We start from the raw sequence: 8,970 nt of genomic DNA, 5'->3' as shown, positions 1-8,970 counted from the left end.
CCTTGGGGAGCAGAAAAGAGTGCACTTTTCTTTTTTTCTTTGTGGTCCCCTTTGGCGAGAGTTCAGAAGGATCTTTTGGGGGAGAACCTGAGAATTTCAGGGAATACTGATCAATACTCTCTGAGAGAAAGCAAGAATGGTAACATCATGGGCAGAGCATGATGTTCGCAGTTAGAAAAAATGGTGTGCGTGGGACTCAGCTATGTGGGCCAAGTCAAATAATTTCTTTGTTCCTCAGATTTCTTCATCTATAAAATGGGCACAGCAACGTGCCTGGCACACAGAGTTATCATTATTTGGGAACTGTGTTTTCACTTCAAAAAGTCGAGCAGTCCTAGGGTGGTTCTGATACTAAAGGCTCAGATGAAGCTTCCGACAAGAGTACTGTGATTTTGCTGGAGCAGATTGACCTAGATTGATCTCACATTGCATTGGGGAATACTGGCCAATAACAAGGTATGTAGGAAAGCTATTTAATTTCCCTGAGCCTTTCCTATAACATGAGGATAACCATAGCTGTTTTGGAGAGTTGTATTAATCAAAGGTAATTCAGGGAAAGCACCTGGCACTTAGTAGGGACTCAGTATGTAATAACGCCTCAGCTTTATGAAGGGCTCATTGGGTGCCTGGATTTGTGTCATAGATGTATTATCTCCATGGAGGCTCATAAGAACACTGTGATTACTATTATATCCATGTATCAATGAAGAAACTAGTCAGATGCAGCAAATAAATTTTAAAGCCAGAGACTGAACTTGAGCAGTCTGATTCTAGGGTTCACACTCTTACTCACTCTGCTAAACTGCCTCCCAAGTGGGATATTATTTAAACACACACACACACACATACACACACACACACACTCACACACACTGATTTCAGAAAGGGAGAGATAGAAACATCGATGATGAGAGAGAATCATTAATCAACTGCCTCCTGCACACCCTGGCATGTGCCCTGACTGGGAATCAAACCGTGATCTCCTGATTCATAGGTTGATGCTCAAACTACTGAGGAACACCAGCCGGGCACCAAGCTGGATATTATTGATATTAAATACTCTTGATCTTGGTAGTGCCATCTGTGCATGTCTGGAAGTGCCTTGGTATTTGAAGAGAGTTGGGCTTCTAGAAGCATGTCTTAGAGCCAGTTCAAACGTGTATTTTTCCTCTTCTCCTTTCTCCTTTCTGTGGAGACTGTTCATTACTCACTATGCTATCTGTTCTTCCTCTCTCCTTCAGGAAAGAATTTGTGTGGGAAATTAGGAAGCCATCAGATTATGAGAAGGAAACAAAGAGGGGAAATATTTATAATAACTACAACAAAGACATGTAATCACAGTAGGACTCCCCGTTTGAGAATCTGGGAGACCATGACATAGATTAGATTTTTTAAGGGCACCTTCATTATTTCTCTCTCTTATGGATCCCAAGTTCAACTTGGAAAGCCCAGGGAATTTTACTCAGATGCTGTGTAGTAAGGGCACTACATGTAGATTGCCAACTTGTTTGCTAGTCTTTAATTATAAAGTAATTTGACTTGTGTGCAGTTTAGCAGCTTCATTACCTTCTAAAAGGTGGCAGGGCACTTCACTGTTAGCAAAGGGACTGAGGATTAGTTTCTATTTCTTCTTATTAGAGGATTAACTACTTCCCTTGCAAAGGCACAAAAAATTGGGAGGAGGAAAAAAGAGAAACATAATGTAAAATGAATCTTTCCATCACTCATAATTGAACTGGATCGTTTCTTCTTTGAGAAGTATAATACATAACGGAAAGAATGCATGTGTAGCACATGAATTAGAGACTTTACAAAATATCACACATAATTTACTATGCTCTATTGTGGGTTTTGCTTTACTATGCTTTTTATTCTGGTCTTCAGTGTGGACAGATAGTAGACTTTTAAAATTATTTTCTTTGAGAGAGCATATTTGAAGTAATCAACGTTTAACTTGTTCTCTAACCCAACTCCCTTTTCATTTGTTCCAAGTCTTTGAATGGCTCTGTGCAGGCTTTCTACTTGGCTTTCACATCCAACTAGGTTAGCTCAGAATGGCTATCCTCATTGTTAGAAAGCATGAAAGAGTTGTGACATGCCGTGGGTCTAGCTGACCATATATCATGCAAAACCTCAATGGACAAAGTGTCCTGAAATCTCTTTTAAATATACTTCGGAAGTCTCATGTACTTTTACTTTAGGAAATCACTTATGTACATTCTTTTCTAAAGGTAGAATAGTCACATCACCATGACCGAGTCTGTGAAAGGCTATTTTCTTTCTTGTCTTTCTGCATCATCAGTCATGTGTGATGTGTGAAAGGAAGGTGTTTTCTATAGGTTAATGATTAAAGGACATCTCATTCAAAACACAAGTGAGGACATTCACATTTTAAACAAAGTATAATGATTACCCTCAAAGAATAAATTAATTACCAATTTTAAAAGTCTAATGCACCATCAATAAAGCAGCAAAGTGATAGAAACAAAGCAGCTACAAACATCGCGCTCAAAAGACAGAAAAATGAAGTTATTTCTTTTAAGCAGGTTTCAACTCTTTTTTTTTACAAAGTCTCTGCTACAAAGGTGCGTCCCCCAAACTACTTTTGACTCTTATCATTATCCACTCTGCACTCGCTACAGAATCAAGGATTTCTCCAGGCAGAAATGGTTTACAAGTGCAGACACAGAGCATGTATTAAATCGGAAATTCTTGGAGCATGCTATTGCATTCCACCCTTTAGCAGGGCAACCTTAACAGAAGAATAACAACCCAGACCAGTAATCATAAGTTTAAAAAAAACAAAGAGTCCATTAACTTTATAGGAATAAAGTGCAAGAAAATTTCACTATGTGCCTCGTTTTGAGGCTCTCAGGTTTTCAATGTACACTTTGTCCCAAACAGAACAAAATACCAACGACCCAAAGGCACTGAACCCTACGTTCATTTTTGCCTTTTGCTTTCCCTCAAGGTCTCCCTGGGCATCCCTCGGGTCTTCCTCTAGGTCCCCAGATCCAACATTGGGAAGTTGAACAAGAGGAAAGTGAGCTGAAATCACTTTACCTGAGCACTGACTCTGGGTGGTGGCAAAGGCAGTCCCACCAGCAGCTCCTGTTGCTTTCATTTTGCTGCGCCTGGGGCTGGCCATCCCGTTAATAATGCTCTTATGACCGCCCACTGGAAAAAAAAAAGTCACTTGCCCGGCTCTTCCCCCGAGAGACCTTTCAAGTAAGCAATGAACTTGGGCAGATTAGCCCCTTGGAATGTGCTGCTGTGGGATTAGCCTCAGTAAGAATCGCATGGACATTCCCTCGCAGCCTCAAACACTGCTTGATTTGAACATCGAATCTGATGCCAGGAGCAAAACAAATCCCCGGAGAGATCGGATTTAACTGGCACAAGTCCTGACAGGCTCACCCCACTTTTCTTTTTCCATTTTCAGCGAGAAGGCTTGTGAAAGTGTGATAAGGTGTTCTGAAAAGTTCAACTCTGGAAAGCAAATCCTTCCAAAGAAACAGTGTGTTAAGGTTCCAAGTGGGTTGAACACACAAGCCGCATTGTTCGTTCCTCCCCAAAGAATGGAATGATAGCGTTTCTTTAAAGAGGAACTGCTAAGAACTGAACGTTTCAAAAAGAATAGTTTGATCCCTGATCATGAGCCCACGTAGAATAAAGTTGGAGTTTGCCAGTGACCTTCCACAACTTCTAAAATGTCCATAAATAAGAAAATGTGTCTGGTTACTCTGATCCCGCAGCCCCTCTTCCCACGATTGCAGAGGTGTGGTTAGAACCCTACACGCCCCTGTCTCGCTATTTAAAAAAGATGAGCGGTGACCACTACAGCACACATTTAGGATGCGGACCAAAAGCAGTGACACTGTGATGTGTTTAGCTGAGCTGGCCCAACTGAGAGGTCCTGGCTCCCACAAAAAGGGCTCTTTCGAATATCATCCAAGAGTGAATTTTTCACATAATAGTTCTTAAAGTAAACACACTTGGGGAGAAAAAACCCTCAAATTTCAACAAGGCAAAAATACTTTTCCATATGTTTTCACTTTTTTAGAGAGAGAGGGAGAGGAATAGAGAGAAACATCGATGAGAAAGACACATCATTCATTAGCTGCCTCCTGCATGCCCCCTACTGGGGATCAAGCCTGCAACCTAGGCATGTGCTCTGACCAGGAATCGAACCAGTGACCTCTTGGTTCCTGGGTCGTTGCTCGACTGCTGAGCCACACCACTCGGCCCAAAAATACTTTTTAAATAAGTGAATTTTTGAGCACTTCATCTCCAAAAGATTGAACTCTTCCCACAGGCAGAAGTTAGAGCTGAGAGGCGGTATTCATGGTGAGCTCGGTGAGCTGTAAATCCACGAGGGCAAGTGCCACTTCAGTCTTCACTTTTTCATAATCTCCATCAGAGTGCCTAGGATATGTCCTGTGGACACTCGCTGAGGGTCGCAGTGTGAACTGAATGGCTTATCCCACACTTGAACTGGACCCTGAGCTTTCCTCTGCCCTCTCTACCATTTCCAGGACTAGTCTCCTTCCAACTCCCACATCTTCTGGTCTCTCACTTACCAGGGTTTTCCCGGAGACAAGGAACGATAAACTATTTAGTGTCTTGCAACTGAGGAAACATTACAATAAAGAAGACCCAAGTGGCCCTAACCGGTTTGGCTCAGTGGATAGAGCGTCAGTCTGCGGGCTCAAGGGTCCCAGGTTCCAGTCCGGTCAAGGGCATGTACCTTGGTTGCGGGCACATCCCCGGTGGGCAGTGTGCAGGAGTCAGCTGATCAATGTTTCTCTCTCATCGATGTTTCTAACTCTCTATCCTTCTCCCTTTTTCTCTGTAAAAAATCAATAAATATATTTAAAAAAAGAAGACCCAAGTGGAGTATCAGACTGAGCTTTAGCATTAAACACATAATTAAGCAAGTCCCTTTGCCTGCCTTCAGGAGTTAGCCACAGGATAATGTGTAGTGGCAACCTTAGTAACATGCATAACCTTCCTTCTATGCTGCTGTGACTTCCTAAGCATTTATTATAAGGGAATCACCAGAGAGATGACCCCGCGAAGATGTTCACTGCAGCAGTATTTATGAGACCAAAAAATCTGAAACAAATTAAAGTCCATCAGGGGAAGGCTAATTAAATTAATTAAACGGATTATGCCACCACTTCAATTCTGCATCTGACTTACTTTAAATCTTGGAGTTCAAGCAGATACATACTGAGTCTTTTAAATATTTTCCATGTATATTTCTTACTTTATTCTCTCTCTACTAGTCTTAATTATTATTTTTTTATTTTTCTTGTTGCTTAGTTTTCCTTTCTAGAAATATTTGGTAGGGAGAAAATATGAGGTACCTTCTATGAACCTTTTTTACACCAAATACAAAAATGTTGTCCCCTGAACCATAAGTACTTTGTTTTAGAGAAAAAGAAAGCCCCAGGAAAATTCAGCACAGCAGTTCTCTCATATGAGGTCACGGATGATCACAAGACTCTCTGATTTGAGAAGGTAATTAGTTCCAAAGAGACTGGTAGCTCTGAACCGCACTGTCCATATGGATCTTTTTAAAAACCTTGTGTACCCACCCAACAATGCAACTCCTGACAGGCTATATTACAGGCCTGTTTCAGATGTACTTTAGAGAGAATATAATTTGAATACTAACAAGAGGAAACTACAAGCATAAGGTGAACTGTGTTTATTCTTTACTCCTATCTTTATGTAATGAGAGATTACCTTATTCTTCCAATTCACCATTAAAGAAAAAAAATCATATGTGAATAGGATATACCAAATAGTTTTCACTGGTACATAACTCAATTTTAAAAAGTAAAATGAGATTTTCTACAAGTAGAAACTAGGTTTTGACATCATGGAAAATGTGTATTTTGATGTTATGGGATTGCCCAAAGCATCTTCTGTAGAAGGCTGGATGGTAAATAATTTAGGCTCTTTACAGGCCACATGGACTATGTTGCAACATACAACTCTGCTGCTGAAGCACAAAAGCGACCTTGGGCGAGCTGTAAACAAATGAGCAGGGCTGCATTCCAATAAAACAGGTGCTGGGCTGGATAGAACTGATGTGTACTGGGCAGCCCTTGGTGGGGCAGCCGGCGGTCTTCCTAAGAATGAGGCTTTCATGGCACCATCACTAGTTTGCCTTGGCTCTTCCGCAAGCGTGTCAGGTAAGTTCCCACCTACGTGTCTTTGCTCCTGTGGTTTCTTCTACCTGGAGAGCGCCATCCTCAGACATCTCACATCTTATTCTCTCAGCCTATGGGACGACTGAGCGGCCTCCTTGACCACGCCATCCCAAAACACTCCGGGCCATTGTCTATTCCCTCAATTCCCCGTGTTTTCCTCATAGCCTCCACACTACCTGCCATGATGCCATGTCGTTATGTGTTTGATTGTTGTCTGTGTCCCCCACTAGAGTGTAAGTTCTTGGTGACAATGATTTTGTTTTATTACTGCTATTTCCCCAGCACCTAGAACTGTGTTTGGAACATGGTTGGCGAATATGGGGACTTAGACACATCGTTTGATATGTATATCAGTTCCTTACCTGTAAAATGATGGCATCCGATAGACTCATGTTCCCTAAAGTGGAACTTAGGGTGGCACCCCGATGGGCATTTTCCTTTCAATAATTGGGTTTCTATCAATACATACTAGATCAGCAATGGCTAAATCTGCAATTTCACAAATACCATTGCTTAGGGGCGTGCATTTTCCTTTTTTTGGAGTTGTGCAATAATGAGTCCATCAAAAATTTTAATAAATTAGATTAAACATGATTTATAGATAAGAAAAAATTACAATGTTCTCACAGAAGTAACTGAACTTGGGGAAACACTGACTCAATCCCTGTTAAAAGTCCTCCAGTCTCCTTGTTTTTATTCTAATGCCTGAAAACAAATGTAATGTGTTCCCTAATGTTCAGAGCTGCCTTTGGCCTATACAGTAAAACAATGCCAGAGACACACGCCAGAGCCAGCTGCCTCCAGAGCACACTGACACCCGATAGGTTCTTCCTATCAGTCAGGCCATCTCCTGCTCAGTACCCACTGGTGGCACCCCTTCCCTAGCACGAGCAGATCATTCAGTGTGGGAGCCCTTCAGGATCTGGCTCTGGAAGTATCTATTTAAATCTTTCCGTTTCCCTCCAAACCTTCAAACACGTATGCTCCAGTAAACCAAATCACTGGTTGTTCCCCTAATGCTCCACGCTGTTCCACCATTCTCAGCCTGTGGATATGCTGTCCCACTCGCCGGAAATGCTAGTTCTCCTTTCTGTACTTAGGAAATGCCTCGTGGTTCTTCCAAACTCTGCACAAAACACTGGGTTCTTTGAGAGATGTGGCTGGAAACTGCCAGACAGAGGAATCACAACTGTTGTTCCACTTCTATACCTTGCTCCAACTCCCATTAGGGGAAAAGCCACACAAAATTATAATGATTTATTTTTATTTCAGGTTTATGATCACTTATAGCCAATTTCCACTACAAATGCCCAGTACTTGGGTGTATTATAGCACAACTAGAATTTTATAGCCTCGCCTAGGACACTTCCCTTCTTCCTTCTCCTATTTTTAACATAGCTTCTACAGGAATATTAATTCCTAATAAATCATCTTTGGGGGCTAATTTGTTGTGGATTGAAATTATGTGTATTAAAATTCACTCTAAACTTAAATTATAGACACTTTAATATAAAGTGAAATTAGATTGTATTTTTATCAGCAGACTGGGAAAAGATTCAATAAATTATGGTTTACAATTACCAATGAAACTCTTCTTTTACCAATAGGTTATGCTGTAAAAATTATTCTTAAATAGATGTAGGATACTTATGTAGATATTTGCGGGCACATCCCCAGTGGGGAGTGTGCAGGAGGCAGCTGGTCGATGTTTGTCTCTCATCGATGTTTCTAACTCTCTATCTCTCTCCTTTCCTCTCTGTAAAAAATCAATAAAATATATTTTTAAAAAAAGTTAACCTCATAGAATTTTCATAAACAATTAAAAATACATTTCCACATTTCCTTGGAAGAGAAACATGGAAATATATTCTAATGCAGAGCCTGATGAGAATATGACTGATTAGGAGTCCCAAGATATGCATCCTAGCCATGGCTTGCTGACAACTAGGCTTGTGAACTTGGGGGAGTGACTTAATCTTGGTGATCTTCAAGGTCAACCCGGTTCTTAGAGGATTCTGGGAATGAGAACTTGACAGCTTTGCAGTTAGTCCTTCATTAGTGTATACAAAGCAGGTATAGAAGCTTTTTGAAAATAAGAGGTTTATTTTAATTTTACAAATTCATGAAATCATTACTTTTTGATAAGAAACATAAATGTAGCAGAGCACAAGGTTTTGTGTCTACAGAGCACAAAGTACATAAGGATATTTGAATTAATAAATAATCCCTGAAAGAATTCTCACCAGACTCCAACCATTCCTAAGAATGCCCCTGGCTTAGCAATCTGGCACATGTGCAGGGTTCTAATTCTGTTTCAATAAGACTTCAAGTATTGTTGAGACATTAATACGATAAATTAATAACTCTGCATTTCTAGTCTTGTCATTGAGAGAGTTTTGAGATCAGAACTTGGTGTTCTCTTGTCCTAATCCCTCATCAATTGATAAATTAAATTCTGAGGATCATTCAGGTCAGAATATTCAGAGATTGTCCATGATTTGTACGTTTTTTTTTAAACCTAACAATCAAGAACTACTAATTGTACGTTTTTTTTTAAACCTAACAATCAAGAACTACTAATTGGAGAAACTCAGATCAAATCAATACCATTTTTTATCATCAGAAGCAAGTTATAAGCAGATAGGTCCAGTAATATAATTGTAAAGCTATTCTATTACTCTCTGGAAATGAAAAATTACTGGGTATTAAGTTAATGCAGCATAAATGTATTTCTATCTGATAGTCATTT

General features: G+C 40.3%; 1 protein-coding gene across 9 annotated transcripts in view; it reads right to left on the bottom strand.

Annotated features, from left to right (window-relative positions):
* The window catches only part of TRPM3 (transient receptor potential cation channel subfamily M member 3), a 457,422-nt gene that overhangs the window by 235,865 nt on the left and 212,587 nt on the right, over positions 1–8,970 (bottom strand). For 2 of the 9 annotated variants that reach the window (XM_015565004.1, XM_015565005.1), the window contains exon 1: positions 3,064–3,364. The exons of 4 other annotated variants lie outside the window; for them this stretch is intronic. The gene's annotated coding sequence lies outside the window, so the exon portion shown is untranslated. Of the gene's footprint in view, positions 1–3,063; positions 3,371–5,007; positions 5,012–8,970 lie in introns of those variants that run through there. 3 more of the 9 variants (XM_015565006.1, XM_015565002.1, XM_015565003.1) reach the window with 3 other exon arrangements.

The sequence above is a fragment of the Myotis davidii genome, unplaced genomic scaffold (assembly GCF_000327345.1).
Source record: "Myotis davidii unplaced genomic scaffold, ASM32734v1 scaffold616, whole genome shotgun sequence".
Taxonomy (NCBI): domain Eukaryota; kingdom Metazoa; phylum Chordata; class Mammalia; order Chiroptera; family Vespertilionidae; genus Myotis; species Myotis davidii.
The sequence above is the reverse complement of the archived record's forward strand: the minus strand, read 5'-3'. Positions and strand labels throughout refer to the sequence as shown.